Here is a 24,518-nt window from a genome sequence, read left to right as displayed (position 1 = left end):
ACCTTCTTCTCAGCACCCCATGGAAACTTGTTTAAAATTGACCACATACTCAGTTACAAAGCAAATCTCAACAGATATGGAAAAATTGGAATAAACCACTGTATCTTATCAGATCACCACGACTTAAAGTTATAATTCAACAAAAACAAAAACTACAGAGATCCTACAGTCTCTTGGAAACTGAACAATGCTCAACTGAATCAGTGCTGGGTCAAGGAAGAAATAAAGAAAGCAATTAAAGAGTTCCTTCAATTCAATGAAAATGAATGCACAACATACCCAAACTTATGGGACACTATGAAAGCAGTAGTAAGAGGAAAGTTTATAGCACTAAGTGCTTACATAACAAATTTGGAGAAATCTCACATTAGCAACCTAACAGCACACCTGAAAGCAACTCACCCAAGAGGAATAGAGGACAGGAAATAATTAATCTGAGGACTAAAATCAATAAAATAGAAACAAAGAGAACAATACAAAGAATCAATGAAATAAAGAGTTGATTCTTTGAGAAAATCAACATGATAGACAAACCCTTATCCAAACTAACCAAAAATCAGAGAGAGAATATTTAAATTAACAAATATGGGGAGCTGGGTGGTGGTGGTGCACACCTTTAATCCCAGCACTCAGGAGGCAGAGACAGGCGGATCTCTGTGAGTTTGAGGCCAGCCTACTCTACAAAGCGAGATCCAGGACAGGCACCAAAACTACACAGAGAAACCTTGTCTCAAAAAACAAACAAACAAACGAACAAAAAAAAGAAATGGGGGACATAACAACAGACACTGAGGAAATCCAGAAAATCATTAGGTCACACTTCCAAAACTTGTATTCCACAAAATGCAAATATCTGAAAGAAATGGACAATTATCTGGATAGGTAGCACTTATCAAAATTAAATTAAGACCAAATAAACAACTTAAATAGACCCATAACCCCCAAAGAAATAGAAGCAGTCATTAAAATACTCCCAACCAAAAAAAGCCCAGGGCTAGATGGTTTCAGTGCAGAATTCTACCAGAATTTCAGAGAAGATCTAATACCTATACTCCTCAAATTGTTCCACACAACAGAAACAGAAGGAACATTGCCAAACTCTTTTTATGAGGCTACAGTCACACTGATACCCAAACCACACAAAAATACAACAAAGAAAGAGAATTACAAACCAATCTCCCTCATGAACATTGATGCAAAAATACTCAATATAATACTGGCAAACTGAATCCAAGAACACATAAAAAAAAAAACCTTTACCATGGTCAAGTAAGCTTCATCCCAGAGATGTAAGGATGGTTCAGCAACAACAAAAAAAATCTGTGAATGAAATCCACCATGTAAACAAACTGAAAGAAAAAAAAAACATATGATCATCTCATTAGGTGCTAAAAACACCTTTGACAAAATCCAACACCCCTTCATGATAGAGGTCTTGGGGAGAACAAGGATACAAGGAACATATGTAAACATAATAAAGGCAATTTACAGCAAGCTGACAGCCAACATCAAACTAAATGAGAGAAACTCATAGCGATTTCACTAAAAGCAGGAACAAGACAAGGCTATGCACTCTTTCCATATCTATTCAATATAGTACTTGAAGTTCTAGCTAGAGCAATAAGACAAAAACAGGAGATCAAGGGTGTTGTGAAATGGCACATGAGAGGCCTTGGTGGGTTTGAGCCAAGGTGCCATGTAGATGCAGTGGGTGGCAGTGTGGCATGGTGGAAAGTTACACACTGCAGACATGGCATCCATGTGGAAAGTTTAATTATTAAAGGGAGAGGGGAGAGGGAAGAGAGCAAAAAAGGGATAGAGAGAGAAAGAGAGGGAAAGAGAGAGAGAAAAGGAAACCAGAAGTGTGTGCAACCTTGTGAAGAAAGAGAGGAAGAGAGGAAAAAGAAGGGAATGTGGAGGGGTTTTCTCTTAATGGAGGTTTTATATACGATGATGTCACGATGCTGGGTGGGTCCTAACATTCTTCCCTTTTTGGTTATTATAAAAAGATGAGTAATGGATAGCAAGTGGGGGAGATGAGGGTGCCAAATTCTTGAGATTGCTTCCTGTTGATTTTGGGGCAAAGTGGGGAGGGGGAAGTTGGAAGTGATGCACGGTGGGAGGTGTGAGTGAAGAAGCATTCAGTTAGATGTCATACTGGAGACCCCTTGAGGAAGTTGAGAAAGCAGGTTGCTAGGGAAAAAATAGATTCTTATCATTGGCCTCATAGGCAGGGTTAGCCATGGAAAGAGTGATAACTGCCAGAAAGAATGGGATGGAGAAATGCCCTGCTTGTACAGAAGAGGCAAGGGTGGATGAGCCAGACAAAAGAGCAGATATGCCCTTGAGTCTGGAGTGGTAGTACCAGCAGTGATATTCCAGGAGCTTTGGGGAATAGCACACCAAATCAGGAGTACAGGAGCCATAACATATGCTGTTTCTCTGGAGGTGGGAGATGCCCCCATCCATCCTGCAAAAGTGTAAATTAATTAGGAGATAATGGTGTTATTATGAATGGGTATGTGGGGGAAACCAACCTGCTGGTATTCGCCTGGTTGGTGTCCTTGGTTGGTGCAACAGCTGGTGGTATATCTGGAGGACCTTTGAGGGTCTGGCCTTGGTATGTGTCTGGCAGGAGGGGTGGATCTGTACAGGAATTTGTGTCTGTAAAACAACTTGAACAGATTTACACCTTGGTGTCATAGTAAAAGTTATGGCTTTGGGCTAAAAGGCATGAACATTTTCTAGGCCTGGTTTTGGCCCAATGAAACACATCCTTAAATCTATAACCAGAGAACATTTACTGAATGGAAGGGGTTGGGTGAGTGAAGGAAGAGAAGGGAGGCTTCCCTACCCTCTCAAATGCTAACCTGTCTCTAAAAGCTGGGACCAGTAAAGCCCACAGAAGTTTAAGGACACCCAAGACTGTCTGTAGTCAGTGCTCCATCAGTTTAGCAAAACTGCATTCATCAATACTAAAATTTTGACCTTCTGAATTTACATATGAAACTGGTTTATCCTGTACCATGAAGTCTGCGAATGAGGCACAACACCTATCTGTACTTTTAACAGGAAACTTACTAATGTGTTATCAAGGTGCTTGTAGCCTTAGGGGTGGAGAGAGCTGTAAAATTGGCAAATCCTGGTCATCAAACACCATCAGATCTGAGAAGGATGAGTAAGTGAACAGGACCAAGACAGCATTCCAGCTACATAGGCAGTCCCAGGTTTCTCTTAAATGGGAAGGAGGGGGTTCCATCTACCCCTGTGACAGGAATTGGTGAGGAAACTTTGAGACCTGAGGAAGAGGTTACAACAGAGTAGGTAGCTCCTGAATCCAGTAAAAGATCAATGGACTTACCTGCTACTGCAGCATCACTCTAGGCTTGGAGAGGGAATGGGAGTCACCAAGTCTAGGTGCTATCAGTCCTCCACCAGGCTTAGGAGTTCAAAGGCCAAGATAGTCAGATGCCAGTGTTGGCGAGGCTGGACTGGATCTCCATGGCATAGAAGACAAGCCTGCACAGGGCATCCGATCTCCAGTGTCCAGGCTGTCAACAGACAGGGCATAGCCTCATGGGCAGCTGATTAGTCAGGGTAATGCTGTGACCAGTGGCCCCAGGCTGCATTTGATGCAGGCTCCTGGAAGAGTTGACTTGGGCTCAGCTCTGGTGGGATAGAGCCTCATAGTTGATGTCCCTTGTCCTCCGTGTGTGTGTGTGTGTGTGGGGGGGGTGGTATCCTCAGGGCAACTGTTAAGGTATGGGGCTTGGAGCATAGTCTCCTGTTGCAGCTGGGCCCATTGGGAAGGCTCAGCTGTCTGTTTTCAGGTGCTAAAAAAAGTCATTTTCACCAATTCCTGTATGGGAATTGGGGACCCTCCTCATCTCCTTCAAAGCTTACCAATATGTAAGTAAAGTGAGACAGTTAGGCATAAATTGGTCTTTGTTAGCCTGAATAAACCTTAGATGAGGAGAGACATTTTTGTAGTTTTGTCATTGTTATGAATCTCAATATAAACACTTGACATTCAGGTGGTCCTAGGCTACCCCTGTAAAAAGAAGCAAGATCATTAAGGGGCTAGCTAAAGCAGACACCAAGGTGGGTCTCTAAAATATGACAAGAAATCCAAGTCAAAACAGTTTCTAAAATGTCATCCATCATTTCTAATGAAATTTTACTGAGCAGGAATCATTTTCTAGGAAGAAAACTTTAGAATTTAAGAATTTGAGACACATTTACATAGAAGGGAAAGTGAAATCATGTCTTGCTTCCTTGACGCTACTGGAGCTTGTTGACCTTCCTATTTTAAAAGATGCTTTTCCACCACACATTGTAACTGACCAGTCATGAATACCAGATCCCAGAAGGTCTCCACTTAAAATCATCTCTTTTACTTCCTATTTATCTACTTCTGAGTTATTGGTGTGAACTATCATATAATTAAAATTTCAATAATTTTGTAACCTCCAGCTGTCACATCTTGGAAAGCACAGTGCCAATTATTAATGCGTTTGATCTGTGTGAAAATTACTTAAAACATTCTCTGTTCTCATCATTTGCCTTTGATAATAGAGAATGTTTGAATTTAAAATTTGAAATCAGTGTTAGTAGGTGGCAAAGTTCCTTGAACTGTGTGATGAAATCTTTTTAGTTTGAAATTTCACTCATTTTGCTGCATAAGATGTTTTGTTCTGATTAAGAGATCTTCTTTAACTTCCCTACCCAGCTAGCAGTGGCAAAGTCAGTTGGAAAGATGAAAGAACTCTGAATACTTTTGTGTTCCTTAACATTGTATGAAAACATGACAACAGGTTCACATTGTCTTCTAGCTCTTCAAAGAGTGTTTATTATTCTTTCAAAAACAGGATAAAAGTAGGTGTTAGGTCTCAGGCAATTTGTATCCAGAAATGAGCTCAAGATGGACTATAGGAAGATTTCTGGCAATTAGATTGTTGTACCCATTTCACAAAACCCCCAGAGACCACCAAGGAGCCAGTTTCTGATACAAGCACATAAGGGTCCTTTTATTGTCAGGTTTGAACCTGGGCTACCACATGGCAGATGGAGGGAAATGTGGAGGTAGTGGGCTCAGGGGTAGAGAGTTTTTTTTTTTTTATAGGGAAACACCATAAGCTGGAAATTACATGCTTTGGCAACTTGGGATTGGGTAGAAGGGATATGGGGCAAGGTGATTTTTGGAAACTATTGGTCTAGACTTTCAGCATGAAACCACATTTGAAACTATTGGATTGGACCTTTTGGTGGGGAACCACAACTTGCTGAGCAGGATTATCTTGGCTGCTCAACAGGATTATCTAGATATCTTCAAGGGCCATAAACCATAGACAGAATGTCTATAGGCACATACTGCCCTGTATCTGTTTGAATTGTCATGGCACATTCCTGAGGTCCTTCCTGAAACTGAGTAGAGCAGATGATCTAAGATGGTGGCCCTTCGCTAAGATGTAGTCTGTATTGCCTTCACATTCCCCCCTTCACAAGTACCAATGACAGGACTCAATTATGAGTGCTACCTGTCCAGAGGTTCAAGGGTATTGGGACCTAAGATTCATTAGCTAACAGATTTTTCTAGGGCAGTGACATCTGTATCTATCATCATTCTTAAGGCCCTGTAGTTCTGATCTTTGAGTAATACCTCTTTGGTTCTTCACAAAGAAGGATAAGTGTCTTATCTTATTGCAGAACTATTTCAGTTAATAAATTTATCAATTGACAATTCTGAACCTATTTTCCTAGTATGTCAATGAGCATTATAGTTGACCATCTTGTCTCTATGCCAAGGAGTTTCCTTTTGACCTAGCATTTCAGCCTTATTCTGCACAGGAACATGGAATGGTGTATTTTCTTCTGAAACTGCTTCAAGCTGGCTTTGGGGTGTTGTCAGGGCTCCAAAAGGCTGAAAGGCTGGTCAAAGGCTGGGCAATGGGACATTCATCAGAATTATGTGGCTATTTGACCCAGCTGTAAAGACAGGGAACAATCACATTGGCTGGACTGGTCCATGTCAGCTTTTAGCAGTTCCAGAGCTCATAGTTATCCAGAGCAGTGTAGTCAGCAACTGAAGCTCAAATGGAAATCGGTTGAGACAAATTTAAACTAGGAACAGAGGTTAAAATTTATGAACTTGTTTGGAACCCTTAGGCCCATATCCTTAGTAATTGGGAAGAGCAGGAGTCCCAAGACCAGGGAAGAGAAAAATACCATCCTTAGGAATAAGCTGTACTTATCTGGGGTTCTTCTGACCTCTGTGAGGTGGATCCAGGTTTTATGACTGTTAATCCTCTGAAGCCTATATGAATTATCTTACAAAATGACATAAAAGTTTTAGATACCTTAGTATTACCAATCTGTACTGAAATCCATATCATAGACAAAGCAGGTAATGGATATCTGTAAAACAGCAGAAGTGGACTTATACCTTTGAGTCCCAACAAGAACTACAGATTTGGGTTAAAAGCTTGTGCATTTTCCTTCTGTCCAGGGAGCCAGGTGTAAATTGGACAGAGATTTTTTTTTTTTTTTGGTCTGATGAGAAGCACATCTAGGTTTTTTATTTAGATATATTTAGATTACAACTAAAATAAATCTAAAATGTTGAGCTTGTGACTGAACAGTAAGGAGTCATTGCTCTACCAGCTTATCAGAACTCTATTAAATGCTAAGTTCAGAACTGTTACATCATAGAATGTGAAAGCAATCTGAAACATTTCTCATAATCTAAATCATTTTCTGAGATCCTCAAAGCTTATAAGCTTTCATATCCTCAGACCCTTTTTTAGACCCATATTTAAACCTTTCTGACTTATTTAAACTTTTATATCTTAGCACATTTTCTTAAAAATGGGCTAACAAGCTGGCTATAGCCTTGTGGAAGGATCTGTTTGTCTGATGTTGCCAAGCTGACAAAATTATAGCTAGCCTAACCATCAGTACTATCAGAGATCTGAGAAGGATAAATTATATCTGAGTGCAGACCAAGCAGCTTCCAATTCTATAAATGACAGGGAACAGTCCATACCCAGGCCTCCATAGCATTGGAGGCACAAGTATTGGAACAGCATCGTCTTCTTTGGCCATCAGGCCCATAAGGCAGAGTTTTTCCTGTAGAAGAGGGAAACACACAGGAAGGCAAAAAGGGGTGCAATCAATTCCCTGATGTCTTGCTGCTTGTCCACAGTCTGGGCCAGGTCCTGTCAGCAGGTGTTGCATTGGGGGCATCTTTCCCTGTGGTCAGCTTTGCCATAGTCCAGGCAGAGACATTGTGGTGCCCCATGTGTAATCTTCTTTGGAGACTTTGGGTCACTGTTAGGATCTGGGAGTCTGTCTGATATAAAAAGCTTTTAGATCAACATTTTAAATGCCATATTCTGCAGATCTCTGAAGTATGAGGGCTATCCAGGTATATCTGAATAGACAAACTTTGTTTCTAGTTACTTGTTTTAAGCTCAACCCTGAAAACTTATGTAAGGGACTGAGTAAAGCTTATCCCTGTAATTAGTTACATCAGCACTTAGCATGACTACAATTAAAAAAAACTTTATTATAATATGACTATTTACTTATGTTCTCTAACAGTCTAGCCTTAAAAACAATGATTTTAAATTGAAGGTCTTTTAGTATCAAATACAAGTTGAGTAAAGAAACCAAAATAAAACATCAATATAAAACATATATATGATCCAGATTATCTAAATAGCTTAAGTTTAACAAATTTAGCAAAGGCAAGGAGGCTAAGCAAATGTTCTTAAGCCTCACTGATTCTCAGCTTTCTCAATGCTATTTCATAACTACTGTTTTGCCATTGTTGAATATCAATGCAAACATCTGACATAAAAGTTGTTCTAGGCTACCTCTGTAAAAAGTTTTTTTCCAACTTCCAGAGGGTTAATACTCATGGAGTCAGAAGCTGTTCCAAGCCCTTTACCTAGGTCATTATCTTGCTGCACCACAAAAAATGAACATCCCAGTTTCTGGTTAGTATTTGGTGCTTATGGCTCTGATCCTAATTTTTAGCCTTTTAAGTCCAAATATTAACAATATAGAGCATTTTATAAACTTAAAATGTCCCATAGCCCTATAAATTTAAATATTTAAAAAACTGTTCTTAAAAAGGTTAAGATCTCTCAAATGTCTTTCTGCAATATCAACAATAAAGTACATTCTTTTACTTTAAGTGGGAGAAAACATAGCATAATCATAATCTGTATAAAGCAAAACCAAGCTCAAAAGTGCAAACAATCCCAAAGTTCAATATCTCAGATTCATTCACAATCCTTTTGGTTCTTTTACTTAGAGGCTTGATTCATTTTTTTGGCCCTACCCTTGGCAGCATATACATAGCCTGCCTTCTACATCTCAGCCTGCTCTATTTCATTGTGGCTGGTGCTTCTGGTGACTATCACTTGGATGACTCTTATAAAGTTTAGTTACTTGAGCAAGGTACATTCTTGTATATAAAAGCATTGAGATGCAGCTTTAATATTTATCAAATACCTTATTTTTTTTATCAATATTTATCAAACACATGTAACCATCTATTTAAATTCTCTAGAAGCTTGCTTTTGAACACTTGGTAAAGACATAAGTACTTAAGTGTAAATCTCTAAGTTAGCTTTTGTTAGCCTGAATGAATCTTTATAATCTTTAGTAAAAGATGGCTGCCAGCCATGTGGCTGCCTATGAGGTCACCAGCCAAGATGGAGGAAAGCCACATGGTTGCTGTTTAAAACATGTTTTTCTGAATAATAATTACTTGCACACATACACACAGTTGGATCCAGGTTACATACACATACATGCAGTTAAAGCTAGCTTACATTTAGAGTTAAGTCCAAGTCACATACATGTCTACATACATACATACATACATACATACATACATACATACATACATATATGTATCTCCATTTTTAACATAAACAGTTTGCAGTGTGGAATCATCAGCTAATTTTAAAATCAAAACCAACCAGAATTAACTTTCAACTTTAGTATTTGCAGGTATAAGAAACCACAACAAACATAGTTCATATCTCCTCACATCCCCTCTGACTTTCTACAACCTTCTATGTACCCTCAGTCCATACTTTTGATTTCTCAGACATTTACTTCAGACAAATTTGGCTTTTCCTTTCCTTTAAAAAAATTTTAAACATAGAAACTCTTACCAAAGTCTTTCTTGTGATTCCCCTCAGTAGTCTAGAACATATTGTAAAGCTACAATATTTTAGACAAGAATAGAATACATGTATATATCATAACAAGAATAACTCTAAATTTGCATCAATACTGTACAAATGTGAAGACTCTATTGGATCTGAACGATCAAGGCAGCCCTGGATACAGCGTAGCTGCTGTAGCTTAGCAACCACAGGCAGTGACATTCTATTCTGCTCTTGGAGCTAAACAGGTTTAGCCCCAGGGCAGGTCTTTGGAGCCCTACCCATTAGTATGGGAGATGAAGGGTACAGGGAAGGCATGCAGCATGGGGTCAGAAGATTGGTGCTAACCCCAGATTCTCAAGTGCACAAGAGCGGCAGACTGGAAGGGACTCACTATCTCAGCCAGGCAGGCCCCTCTGACTCAGGCCCCACGGTGCTCATGGCCCACCCTAGGTCTTGGCCATGCTTAGTTCCCACAGCAGTCTCTGGGCCCACCTGGCTGCCAACCACACCGTGCCGCAAAGCCTCCATCCCACAGCTCCTTATGCGGGGGCCAGTCTTGAACCTGAACTTGGGTTGAGGTGCTCACAGCCTTCCCTATCTCCTGGTCGCTTGGCAGCAACCGGGATTCCCACAGTAGCCTCTGGGCTGCCTTGGCTGCACCCACCTATCTGGGACCCAAAGGCTGTCCTGGAACTGAGTATAGCAGATGATCTAAGATGGTGGTCCTTCCCTAAGATAGAGTCTGTATTGCCTTCTCAAGATTCTTAAAAGAGATGTGATGTAATTAAATATAGAAAAAAGAGAAAAAGATCCATGGGTTGGTTGTTCTATGAAAGGAATTTGACCCATCAAAGAATGATGTTTATTAGAAGGGCCTTGAGGTAACAGTGCCTAAAGTGGAGAGGCTTCTCTTAAAAACTTGGAGAGGAGATTCATTAAGAGTAAGAATAAGATTAAGGGAAGAGCAGAAAGTGAGGGATGGGGAGCACAAAAGTCTCCCCAACAATGGAAGCATCTGACCCTTTATCAGGTGGAGAAATCTTACACCTTGTGATTTGGTTCAACATAGTATATATAACAAAGAGCATGGACAGTATTTAGAAGCTGTTAGCTACAGCATAGCTTCTTAACTTAGTCCCATAAAGGGAGCTACAGGAGGTGTATCCTGATTTCTTCAGGCTATAGGGTATGATTTTTTAAGAGTGACCACTCTCTTAAGGGGACAGGCCTGTGTTCTACCAGAAGTGGTATAACATTACTATAAAGTAGAGTGCAGTGAGTTTAGGATGCATATTTAATTACTGAATCCATCATTAGCACAATGAACTTAAACCTGGGAGTGGAGCTGCAGAGCCTCTAGTAGTGACAGAGAGGAATACTAAAGCTACTTAAGACAAAGACCAGAAAAGAGGTGACACAAAGGAAATCTAAAACCCAATGTAGACCTAACTCCCACAATAACAAAGGCAGCAGCAGCACATGGGGTCCAGGTCTCCCTCCCACACCTAGGACTACAGTGGGGCCACCTCCAGTAAACTCATCCCTTCCAGATCCCAAGAATTGGATTGTAGCTGTTCTGGGGTGCTGAGTTACTAAACTCTCACCTACTTCTTTGCATGTTACTAACAGAGTGGAAGAGCAGGAAACTGTCTTTCACTTTTGTCTATGGGCTTTCAGGCTTATAGCATGTGTTATCATTTCTGTTGTGTTTGTTATTGTGCTTATTATTTTGTGTGTACTCTTTTAACCCTTTTTAGTTATTCAAGTGAAGTTTTCAAAGAGTAGAAACAAGCATGTGTGCTCAGTTCATGTCTCAAAGGTGGAGTTTTTGATCAATGCTGTCATGTGAGGTCTAGATGAGGATAAGCCTAGCTTAAATTTGGGAACAAGGAGACAGATGTATCAGAGTATATGGATGCTGAGATGGAAACATGTTAAATCTACACATTCAAGCAATGCTTAGCTTCTAGAGTTGGGAGAATTAAAGTTAGCATGTGTTAAAAGGCTGCAAGTAGATTTAATCCATACAAGATGTGGATACATTGATTATTTCCTGCAGTGTGGCAGTGGAGCATACTTTTAGTTGACATATACAAGTGGCAGGCACCATATTCTATTATAAACAATTCTGGTTAGAAAGCTTGTTGCTTGGAGCTTTTATCAGTTTTTTATGATTTTCAATTTGGAAACTCAAGTCTATCTTTGGAATAAAACAGAAAAAGTTTCTATCTAAAGCTTCTGCTTTCATTTTGAATGTTTATTCTGAAGTATTTTTTTCCATTTGAAATATTTCTACTTCTACACCAAAAAATTTAGGTCATTTTTGGACATAAAAAGGTGAGACAAAACTGTTTGCCACATGCTGTCAGGCAAACCATGTAGTGACTCACTTTCAGAGCTCTTTCCTGAAATTATTTCACAAGTGGAGTTTTAAGTAGGATTCCACAAAACTACAAGAGGTGTGAAGACCAGCCCTGCTCTGTCTAGGAGTAGTCTTGTCAAGACTCTATGCTGAAACATTGCCCTTACTGCCATGTGACCCTCTGCACTGGCACCTCTTGATGGGTCCTAGTTGGAGACTAACCCACAGACAACAAACAGAACTGCCATTGTGTCTGGAGCCCTTGCAGTTGAACAGTCACAGCTTAACCAGCCCTCTCTTCCAAGACGTTGGCATGTGAGACTTAGCTAAAAACAGTAAGCGATGTGACTGATATAAGTGGAGACACGAGCGATCCCTTGACAGAAAGGCAATAAAAACCATAAGTAGCAATCCACAATGCAGAGAGAAGCCACGAGGGCAGATTTGCTATGTGACACTTGGTGGGAACAGTAGAAGGGTATAGAGGTATCAAGTTATAAGCTTGGTAGAAAGCCAGAAGCATGTCCCAGAACACCACAGCTTTTGAGAATCACACCACTGCTCTGTGCACTCTGACTAAGGGATGGCTGTTTCTCTAGAGGCCCTCTCTTGTCTTCCTGCCTTCTTGGGCTGATTTTACCTGTTCTCACTGACTGGGTTCACCCAAAGAAGTCTGAAACTTGCTGAAAGACAGAGTTTGCCATTGTGTGGCCTGGGCCTACATTGGGTGGATGAGAAAGTACAAGAACTGAGTCTATAAGGTGGAAGAAGGACAAGCTTGCCCGGGGAATATCAGACATGAGTCATATGAAGATGGGAGGTCAGACTGGTGTTGAAGGTAAGGAAACTGAATGAAGTATGAGTAGAAAGAACTCACAGTTTTTCAGGCCACCTGGGTAGGCTTATATCCTTGCTCATATGTTTTGAAGGTATGTTTGGGTTACCTTATTATGATTCTTTCATTGCTACTGTCTTAGGAGATATTTTGGTCTTTGTGAAAATATACTTGGCCTCTCTCTCAGATGGCCAAAAGAGGTGTCATCTATGTCCTCCCTCTTCATTCCCTACATCTCCCTGCATAAATTCAAAAGTTACTTCCAGCAACAATGTCCACTGGCTTCTGGCCTCTAAGTGGCAACTGGGCTGCTGTAGAGAAATAATGTGATTGAATCACTACCAATCCATTGAAATAGCTTAACGATTATAGGAATTTATTGGGGGAATTTATTCATGATACAGGAAGCTCACAATACAGGAAATAGGGATTGAGACATGGTTCAATGCTGCTCTCCAGAGAGCTCTGCTCTGATCCACACCAGCATCAAAGACCATGAGGTTGCGAATAGAGTGAGCACATATGTCATCCCAGGTCTTAAGGGGTCCCCATCTGGACCACACCCTGGTGGGAGCAGGTACCTAGCAGTTACCTGCTGTCTCACTAGGGGTGGTGCTTCAGGGTAAGGCACAAACAACCACCTCTACATCTCCCTCTTTTGTCTGAGGAAGAAAATTTTAACCTAACACAAAACTATATACAATAGGAATAATTATCAAGGAGAACTAAAGGGTAATGACATAAATAAATGGAACTACAACCAACAAGAGCAGCATCAAACAAGAGACACATACTAAAATCCAGAGGAGTCTAGAGCATAGGTAAATGGCATGTTACAGATATCATTCCAAAATGTGTCCTATCCTGAAGAATATGAATCTAATACTTAATGTGTTCTAGCTAATATATGTAGTCAGAGTTTTCTCCAGTCCTGCTCAGGCCCACAGCCACTCAGACCCAAGTAAACACACAGAGACATATTACTTATAAACTGTATGGCTGTGGCAGGCTTCTTGCCATCTAGTTCTTATATCTTAAATTAACCCATTTCTATTAATCTATAAGTTGCCACGTGGCTTGTGGCTTACTGGTACTTTACATCTTGCTTCTCATGGTAGCGATGGCTGGCAGCATCTCCTGACTCAGCCTTCCACTTCCCAGCATTCTCCTCTCTGCTTATCCCACCTATACTATACTTTCTGTCTGGCTACTGGCCAATCAGCATTTTATTTATCAATCAATCAGAGCACTGCATTCACAGCATACAGAAAGATCCCCAGCAAATATACAAAAAGATTATAACTGTAACTGTTAGCCTTCAATCCCATCGAAGACCTGAGAAGGGAAATAATAATACCTGAGAAAATGGGAGATGGATGCAAGCAACTTTTGTAAATCTTGTGAGAGTAGACAGAGACAGCCAGCAGCCTGGACAATCACCTAAAGTTTTTCAGCATCTTTGATACATCCAAATTGACTACAGGCCTAGAATATCTGACAGACCATTTTCAAAAGCAGGAATTTTGAAAGACTATCTTACCCTGTTTTGGGAGAGTTCAGTAGCCATTTTTCCTTGTGTTCCACTCATCCAGAAAGGACAGCATTTGTACTTTTAGCAGTTGAGGCAAGGGCAGTTCTTTACCCAGTAGACCATTTTGTGCCAAGAAGAAGACAAACTTCCAAACAGAAATGTCTTAGAAGCCCAACATACCCTCTGGATCAAATCGGTGCTGCCAAGAACAACCATGTCTCATGCCAACAGAATTCTAAGTTATTTAAATGCCATACTCTCTAGGTCTATGCAGTGTTTGAAGATTACTTGTCCATCTGACCTGCGTACCTGTAAATCTAGACAACCTAACATAACTATAGAGATGACAAACATAGGTGACTATAAATCTGTAAATCTTATCTACCTAAATAATCTAAGGACTAAGGCTTCATGTAAACAAGGTAAATAGTCTGTAAGCAGATGTACCATATAAGGACAATGACCTCAAAATTGTGACAATACACAAAACAGCTTAAACAGAGGTAGGGATGTATAGAGCAATATGCAGTATGACAATAATCATGAATATGTGTCAATATACAAAATATTCTAAACAGAGGTAGAACATAAATATAGTATGACAAATATAATTTTACATTTGTATCAATGTACAAAATATTTAAATTGAGTTTAAATACATGTAAATTATAACAAATATAGTTCTGTATTTGTATCAATATACAAATTATCTTAAATAGGAATATAAAAATAGTTTACATTTGTATCAATATACAAGAATCCATAACAGTGTAAATTATCTAAGGCTGATTATTTTACTAAATTAGTTTACTAGTATATAAAATAATCTACCTTAATGTCCTATACCTATCCATTCCCCCTTTTCTTTTCTTAAGGAGAATACTGAGTCCAATATTTTCTTCCACCTCCAACCCTATATCCATATCCATAACCCTGAGAAACATGAATCCTTTGGGAGAAAGGGTGTTGTTTTCTTAAAATTGCTTCCTGCTGTTTAGGGGGTGATGGTATCTCTGTGGGGTCCTGTAAGAGAGCACAGATAGTTAGGTCTAATTAGACTAACTGTAGATTCTGCAGCCAGTCTCAGAGTAATGGGTAAGGTTGTCTGAGATTCTGGATAGAAGTGTAGTATGATGGACCATCTTATCATGGAATTGTCTTGGAGAGTTTTCAGTCCAAGGTTGATCACTGAGTAATGTGCATGAATACTATGGCATCATTCTGGACTGGGTAAAGTTGTTGTTATGGGGCCCCATCTTCCTTCTGGAGACTACAGAGATTGCTATTGGAAAGACTTATTTTTTTACTGTGGAAAACTTGAACAGTTTTAATATCAAGACAGAAAGTTTTGGATTTATACTGAATAAAGAAAGAATTCTTCAAACGTAAGAAAAGACATAGAAAGAAATAGAATCTAGATGTCAATGGTCACTAAATTATTGGTTTTCTTCTGTCTCAGACCAATTGGCTTTTCTGATACCAAACAGAATCTCCTAATTTTTCTTTTAGCAATATGCTTAGGTTTAGAGAAGGAGAGAGCCACATTCCAACTCCAAAGCCAGCTTGATTTATAATTGAACCAGGACCACAACTATTCTAGAGTTAAAGAGACATTGATGTTAGGCAGTGAGAGTATATTAGTACAAATAGGTTCTTTCCTTCTGTTGTATATATACATCTGGGTATCCAAGGCCTTATGATTTCTGGAAGATGAGTATATATATGTTATCCTGTAAAGACAGAAAACAGAACCCTGCCCCAACCCTTGCTTGTTAAATTTTTCTTTCAACTTATAGAGATGTCACATCAATGGATGAGCTTTTACTTTTCCTCATCTAGGGGTTTCTCCTGTTTAAATTGAACTTTTATTAATTTTCTTGGTATCCATAGCTTTTCTTCTCTAGAAACAACATTAAAACCCCTTCCCCAATGTAGGATATATCCTGATTTCCATTCTGAAGTCAGCACATCTTTGAAATAAACCGGTTGGTTTAGGTCAGAAGTTTTTTCTGTTGTCCAGTGTCTCTCCACAGCTGTTGTTCCTTTCTCATCAGCATTGAGAAAATTCAAGGTTAATAAAGCATTATGCAATCTGTTCCTGGGAGTCATTGTTACCTGTTTCTTTAGCATATCCTTTAAAGTTTGATTGGATCTTTCTATGACTGCTTGGCCTGTGGGATTGTGTGGTGTACCTGTAACATGCTTTATATTTTAATAAGCAAAAAAAAATCTGTCTTATTTTATTTGAGACATATCCTGGTGCATTGTCAGTCTTAATTTATACATGTATTCCCATGATGGCCATAACTTCTAGTAGGTGTCACAGAATCAGCCTTCTCAGAACTCTTAGAAGTTGCCCTTTGAAATCCTGAATAGGTGTCAATGGTATGGTGTACATATTTTAATCTTCCAAATTCTGCAAAATGACACATATCCATCTGCCAAATTTCATTTCTTTGTATACCTTTTGGATTGCTTCCTGTGGGTAAAGGAGTTTGGTTATAGAAGTAACAAGTAGGACATTCTTACAATTTCCTTGACTTGTTGCCAAGTGATGGAGAAATCAAACCCTTGCTATTTACATGGTGTTTCATATGAAATTCTGAGGCTTCTAGCATGTTGCCTATTAGTAACTGATCGATCTCATTATTACCTTGTGCTAGAGGTCCTGGTAGACCCATATGGAGTCTTATGTGTTACATATATCATATATATATATATATACACACACATATATATATGATATTCCCTATTTCTGATGCTTTCCTGTAATTGCATGAATAGTGAAGTTAATTCTGTATTATCAGGAATAAATTCAGAAGTTTCAATATGTAAAACAACTCTCTCTGAGTATTGAGAGTTAGTGACTATATTGAGGGGTTCTCTGAAGTCCATTAGTACCCTAAGAATGGCATATAGTTCTGCTTTTTAATGCAGAGTTGTATAGACTTTGAACCACTTTACTTAAGTTTCCTGATTTGTATCCTGCTTTCCCCAATTTATTTGCACCAGTATAGAATGTGGGGACTCCAGAAATTGGCTTTTGCCATACAATGTGAGGAAGAACCCATTCAGTTCTCGTTATGAACTTCTATTCTTGTGCTTTTGGGATAACAGTTATTAATCTCTCCCAAAAATTTACTTCAGGCTCTTTGACAACATTCATTATCCTTCTGTAATGAGGAAATTTCCTCATTAGTTAAAGGTACTACAATTTCTGCTGGGTCCATTCCTGTCAATTGGTGAAGTCTTAATTTTTCTTTTGGAGTCAAATCAGAGATCTTTTCCACATAAGTCTTTAACTTCTTACTTGGTTTACACGGTAGAAATATCCATGCCAATATGATATGTTCCCTCTGCATCAAAATCCCTGTGGAGGAGAATCTGGAGGTGAGTATGACCAGAATGTACTTAAGTCCTGGATTCATATGATCCACATGCACTTCTCATATTTTCTTTTCTACTAGAGCCAGTTCCTTCTCAACTCTGGCTGATCATTCTCTTGGACTATTTAAGTTTTTGTTCCCTTTTAGGGTATTAGCCAAATTTACTAGTCCATGTTTAGGTATTCCAATGATGCTCTGTAAGTTGGAAATGCTTCCTAATAATTGGTCTATATTCCCTTTCTGAGACTGTAGGAATTTTATTCTGGTATTCCACTGCTGTAACAGATCTCAACCCCAAAGATTCACAACTACATTTGCCACATATGGCTTCAGCCTTCCTCTCTGTTCTTCTGGTCCTATGCAGTCAACCCATCTCAAACTTTATCGTACCTAAGATAGGGTTCCAATCCCTAGACATCTATCTCTTGAATAGGCCAATTCAGATGCCATGATTTTGGTGTAATTATAGTTATACCCACACCTGTATCTGCCAGGCTTTCTAGAACAATGCCATTAATTCAAATTCTAAACTTTGGTCTTTGTTCATTTATGGAAGTCTGCCAAAATATTCATTTTATGGTGTTCTTTGGAACTTTTGATTCATCTATTAAAGCTGTTCTATCATCCAGTGTAGCATCATTCTTACATTAGACACTAGTTTATTTAACTGTCCTGGACATGAATTTCCACTACAGTGGCTGGAAATGTTTGGACCATGTTTGATTTCAGGGCCTGCAAGAGGCCCCCTGAGGTGTTTCCTGTCAGTAAAGGGTTGCCTTATACATCTATTGTTGATCTACATTCATTGGTCCAATATCAGCCTTTGCTGCATCGTTTACATAATCCAGAAGTTTGGGGTCTCCCCATTTTGGTTATTTCTAGAAGGAGTATTACTTCTAGGAGCACCTTTTGTACAGTTTCTACTCATATGACCTGGTGTACCACAGTTAAAACTTTTGGTACCTCAAGGCTTCCTTCCACCTCTGGAAATTGCCTCTCCTATCCAAGCCTTATTACCATAGTTAAGAGACTCAATACTGTTTATGTATTGAATTAATTCTTCCAGAGGTGCTGACCTGACCTTTAATGGTGTAAGTATTCTTTTGCATTCTGCATTAGCATTAAGTGCCAAGGACTCACATACAGTTGATACTTGTCTTAGTTCTTTGTCTGACACTGCCTTTTTTAGAGCTGTGGTCAACCTTTGCTAAAATTAGTAAAAGGCTCTTGTGGACCTTGGAAATATTTGTGTATAGTTCAGTTGGTTTTTCTAGTTCTCAATTTTTTTCCCAAGCATTTAGAGCTGCTATATGACACAGGGATATTTTATGCTCATCAAAATTAGCTTGCATATTTCTATCATCAAAATGTCCCTCACCAAGAAATTGATCTTGGGAGAGAACTCAAAACCTCTGATCTTACTCTGTTGTTCTAGGATCCTTGTTTTCTCTCTCAACCAGCTTTTCCATTGTAACTGCTGGTTATATTCTAGAACAACTAAGATTAACTGATTCTAATCATCTGGTATGATTCTATTTGTGGAAGACCACGTATTTAACATCTGTTTTATGTATGGTGAATGTATACCATAAGTGGCCACCACTTCCTTAATGTTTTTAAATCTCTCATAGGAATAGGTTGCAATATATACTCTACATATGGCTCAGGATGTCTATCATCTGCTGGCTTCTCACAGATGACTACAGGATAAGCCATTGTATGAGAGCTATCTGGAGATGCTTTGACCTGTATGGCCTTGCTCTTCTGCCTTTTAGTTCCCTTGTCATCTTTACTGAGAGTTTCTTTCAGAGCTTGCAACCAGGCACCTAGAGTCTCTTGCAGTGAGTGAACCCACTCTGTTGTAAGAGAGTCCAGAGATTTCATGGAATCATGCAACCTTTTATGTTCTTCTGAAACACATGATTCCATAGCCCTTAGTTTATCAGTTAATTATAATCTTTCTTATAAAGTATCTGAATAGCAGCAACATTACTCTGGAGGGTTATTGTTTTATCCATTAAGTACTCATATTTATTATCAATAGAATCAAATCTGGTTGTATATTTAGTATTAAATAACTGAAGTTCTTATGGTAAGTTAGCAGATTTCCAAACAAAGAATCCTTTTATTAAATCTTTAATATCTTGTTAAGCCTGGTTAGCAGATTCCAGATAAAGTATATTTTCATTTATGTCTTTAATGCTACCTTGTAAAGCCTGTATCAGTGTCAGTAATTACTCATCTTTGTTATTTTTATTAAACCAGTTCTTCAATGCTATGTGAATTAATATGCTAAATGCTAAAATGGTGAATATCATATACATCCCAGGAAGGTCATATATGTCCTGTAAAAATTCATTCATCATACAAGCAAAAAAGTTTTTAAATTCTCATGATGTATTATTTTCCACCATGGTTTGAGAAACATTCAAAATCTATAAAGAAAATTTTATTTATTTATCTATTTATCTATCTATCTATCTATCTATCTATCTATCTATCTATCTATTTATTTATTTATTTATTTATTTATTTATCAGTTTTAAGGTGTAATATTATCAAGTATTTTTACCTTGGGTGAAATCCTTGATTACTAGTTTCAATTCTTGCAATGGTTTTTTGGGTGTAGTAGTACTTTTTGGCCAGCAGGTGTTGCAGGTATTGTGTTGAAGCAGGTCCTGCTGGTGACCTTGACCTATTTTAGCTTAAAGAAGCTAGCAAATCCTACTGGCATGTGCCAAAACAGGCTACATGCCTGTGGGATGGGAGAATGCAGTGTTGGGCCAGACTCAGCTGCTCACTCAGGGAATGGATGGCCACAGTGTGTGCACATGACCTAGGGAAGACTGTGCAGTGGCAGGCCAGTTGTGGCTGCAGGAGTGGGCTGGTGGGTGGCAATGGGCTGGTGGGCCTGGGGTAGCAGGGGCGGCATGGGCTGGTGGGTCAGGGGTGGTACACCTCTTCTCACACTCACACTCAGTTGGTGTACACAGTGGCTATATGACCTGGCAGTGGGGCATAAGCTGTAGCTCAAATAGAAAACTGATGCCCGGAAGGAGGGAGGGAGGGAAGGGGTGGTAATGAAAGGGAGAAATTTGTAGCCATCTTGAGAGATGCTCCTTCCCTTTCCCCCTCTTCCTCTAGAGGTATTTGCTGACCAGTGGTTTTTGAACTAACCAGAAGTTGAACCTATGGGAAAGATAAGGCTGGGACAATAAATCTATGTATACTGGACTTGGCAAAACAAGATATGAGGCTCAATTGACCAGAACTCAGGGAGAGTACGACTACAACATTAAATCTGAATGTGTATCCTGGGTTCAACAAAAGCAGGACATAGGGAATAAAAATTTGTCTCTATAGACACCCTGAATCCTGTTAGCCATTAGTAACCTTATGCTTATAGATCAACCAGTAACTTCAAAGAACTACCTCACTCCTATCCCCCCTCATCCAATCCTGAGATATATAACATTCTGCATGTGAACCTTTCCTATATAAACCCCTTAAAGTGAGTGCTCGGGACCTTCCCTCTTTTCACCTACTGTAAAGTGGTGTGGGGGAGGTCCCTGCCTAGGCTGGAATAAAAGAAACCTTTTGTTCTTACATCAGAAGTTGGCTTGTTGGCAGTCTTGTTGGGGGTGGGGAAGGCTCACGCATGGGCATTAGAGTACCCATGCAGTTGTGGGCTGAATGTGTAAACTCTGGGTCCCCAGGAGGGGTGGGAATTTTAAAAGAGACAGGGAAGCATGGAAAGTATGCCACAGCAGCCACAGAGGCTGAAAGTGGAGGCGACCCTGGCATTTGGAGTTTGCCCTGTGGTTGCCAGATAATGCAATGGAATTGCTACCATTCCACAGAAATAGCTTAATGATTATAGGAATTTATTGGAGGATTTACGCACAATACAGGAAACTCACAATACAGAAAATAAGGATTGAGGCATGGTCCAATGCTGCTCTCTGGAGAGCTCTGCCCTGATCCGCATCAGCATCCAAGACCACGAGGTAGTGAGGAGAGTGAGCACATATGTCAGTCATCCCAGGTCTTAAGGAGTCCCTGTCTGGGCTATGCTGTGTGTGTGGGGGCAGGTATCTAGCAGTTAGCTGCTGCCTCACTAGGGGTGGTGCTTCAGGGTAAGGCACAGACAACCACCCCTACAGAGGATCTTTCAAGGTCCAGTAGTTCAATTTATTCTATTTATTTCCTTAGTCTTTCCAATGTACAGACTGTGGTGCTTTGATATAATATTCTTTATTTTTCAATATATTCTTTATTTTATAATTCTGAAAATATAAAAAAAGACAGAAAAAATAAGCACATGGAGGTACTATCTGCCTCTTCTTGGGTCCACACTGGCTTTATTATTGGTATTTATAATTTATTTTAATACTTGACAGTACCTTTAGATAATTTTTTCTCCTACACATTTTTTTTTGTGTGAGAGCTTTCTAGAAGAAACTTTAATAACTCTTCAGGTTTCAAAAAATTCCTGTATTTATATGATTTATGAGATCTACACACTGATTTGGGAAGTTTTTATATTATTATATGAATGAATTAAGGATGTAATACCTTGGAATAAGCCACACTGATACATTAATTGTCTCTAACTGAACTCACTTGAGGAACTGTATTTCAGAAAGGGCCATTTGGCTTGACTTTATTATATGCAATGAGATACATGAATTCTTTGGGGAGAGATACACTTCTCATATATGACTGGAAAGTAACCTTCATTATTATAGATTGGTAATTAGAGCTGTAGTGAGTCTAAGTGACAAACTGTGGAGTACTACTTACCATCACTAATTTAGAAGCTATATGTGTTTCTTGGTAATATTCCCCAGAGTGTGCTGTTCTAGTTCAGATGGCCACATGTCCTGTCATTCCTTCAGAAATGTACTTTCTTTGTCTGAAGAGTATTAAAACATCACGTCTTGGACAGTTCTCAGACTTCACTCTTTTGAGAAGAGAGTTGTTGTCTTAGCTGTGCTTCTATTGGCTCGGCCTGGGAGGAGGGGACTAGACTTACCTGGACTGAGTCTACCAGGTTGACCTCAGTCTGTGGGGAAGGCTTTGCCCTGGAGGAGATGGGAATGGGGGGGGGTTGGGGGGAAGGTGAGGGGGACGGGAGGGGGGAGAACAATAAAAAAAAAAAAAAAACAACAACAAAAAACAATGTGAAGAGGAAAAAGTTTATTTCAGCTAACAGTTGTAGTGTATCATGAGAAGAAGTCAGGGCAGGAGCTCAAGCCTGGAACCTGGAGGTAGGAACTGAAGTAGAGACCATGATGGAATGCTGTTCACTTGCTTGCTTTTCATGACTTGCTTATCCTGCTTTCTTTTATAACCCAGGACCACCTGCCCAGGATGGCATCTCCCACAGTGACCTGGACCATTCCATATCAATCACTAATCAAGAAAATGCCCCATAGACTTTCCTACAGGCCAATCTGATGGAGGAATTTTCTCAACTGAGGTTCCTCTTCCCAGATAACTCTAGCTTGTGTCAAGTTGACAAAAAAGTAGCCAGGACAAGTGACCCTTTGTCATCTTGGCACACTAATACATTACTATTAAACCATAACCTTTCCTTTCTTGTTTATCTCCAAGCTCTTATATCAATATCAGTATTACAATATATGACATATTTTGACTTTTGAAAGTACCAGTGTCTTTAAAAATTAAAATACTTTAAAGGTTCAGTCTCTATGATATTAAAAAATGCTACTTGAGCCGGGCGGTGGTGGCGCATGCCTTTAATCCCAGCACTCGGGAGGCAGAGCCAGGCGGATCTCTGTGAGTTCGAGGCCAGCCTGGACTACCAAGTGAGTTCCAGGAAAGGCGCAAAGCTACACAGAGAAACCCTGTCTCGAAAAACCAAAAAAAAAAAAAAAAAAAAAAAAAGCTACTTGAGCAACAAAAACATTTCAAAGTATCTCTAAAAGTCCAAAATCTTTTAACTGTAGGCTCTTGAAAAACAAAACAAAGCAAAAAACCCCACCAAAACCAAAACCAAAACCAAAACCAAAACAACAACAAAAAAACCATAATTTACTGTGGTGATTTGAATGAGAATGTTCCCCATAGTCTCATATATTTGCATATATGGTCCCCAGTTGATAAAACTGTTTGGGAAAGATTAAGAGGTATAGCTTTGTTGGAGGAGGTTTCAAAAGTTCACACCATTCTCAGTCAGCACCTCTCTCTGCCTCATGGTTGTTGTCTCAACATGCATGTTATTATCTACTGCTCCAGTGCCATGTCTGCATTCCTGCTGCTGTATTCTCCAACATGATTGCCATAGACTTACCCTCTGAAGTTGTAAATCCTCATGAAAATCTTTTATAAATTATCTTGGTCATGGTGTGTTTTCACAGCAATAGAAAAGTAACTAAGACAGAAGTTTGTAACAAGAGTGTGTTATTCATGACAGGCCTGACTATAGGGCTTTTTGGGGAAATATGGAAGACTTTGGGACTTTGGACTAAGAAAGCAGTTGAATACTGTAAGTGGGGCTTAATTGGACATCCTAGTAGTTGCTTGGAAGACAATAGTGCTGAGAGCAATGTGAACTATGAAGGCCCAGTTCAATAGGTTTTAGAAGAGTACAGTATTAGCAACCAGGGCAGAGACCATTCTTATGATACTTTGGCAAAGAACATGACTGCTTTTTACCTTTTTGCTTGTCTGAAGATTCTGCCTGAATCTAAAATGAAGATTTTGACTAGGTTTTTCTTTAGTAGAGATTTCAAAACAGCATAGTATTGACTGTGTCACATGGTTATTAGTGATCACTTTTAGGCAGATCTACAATGAAAAAGATCAAGCAGGACAAAAAAAAAAAAAACCCCACAAAATGTACAATTTGAGGAGAAAATAAAGCACCAGGAAATTCAATGGTGGAGCCAAGTCTTGTATTCAAAGAGATGAGAAGTTTAAAGAAAGGCTTGATGTGAATTGGAATAAAGGGAGCAGTTCTCTAAGGTGACTTCACCCAGATATGCTTCCAACATGCAAAAAGGAAATGCCTAAGGAATCTATCGCTCCTAAAGAAAATGAAAGTTTATTCAGCAAAGAAAAGCACCAACAAATCAAAGCTTATGCAAATGTAACTCAAGGAGGGGGCCCAGGTTCTATCCAAAGCAGGCAGCAGAACTCAGCAGCATCAGCCTTGGATCCTCCTTGAAAGTCAAGGATACACTAGCCAGGTGGT

The 24,518-nt window shown here is 39.4% G+C and overlaps 1 long non-coding RNA gene across 2 annotated transcripts in view; it reads right to left on the bottom strand.

Annotated features, from left to right (window-relative positions):
• The window catches only part of LOC128096173 (uncharacterized), a 29,330-nt gene extending 20,027 nt beyond the window's left edge, over positions 1–9,303 (bottom strand). Inside the window, exons 1-2 of one of the 2 annotated variants that reach the window (XR_008213553.1) lie at positions 9,189–9,303; positions 2,538–3,551 (exon numbers count right to left, since the gene is read on the bottom strand). This is a non-coding gene — a long non-coding RNA (uncharacterized LOC128096173). The other variant, XR_008213554.1, reaches the window with a different exon arrangement.
• Positions 9,304–24,518: the final 15,215 nt, after the last annotated feature.

Source organism: Peromyscus californicus, unplaced genomic scaffold (genome assembly GCF_007827085.1).
Source record: "Peromyscus californicus insignis strain IS unplaced genomic scaffold, ASM782708v3 Scaffold_5__1_contigs__length_169319896, whole genome shotgun sequence".
NCBI lineage: Eukaryota > Metazoa > Chordata > Mammalia > Rodentia > Cricetidae > Peromyscus > Peromyscus californicus.
This window is presented reverse-complemented; position numbering and strand designations above follow the sequence as displayed.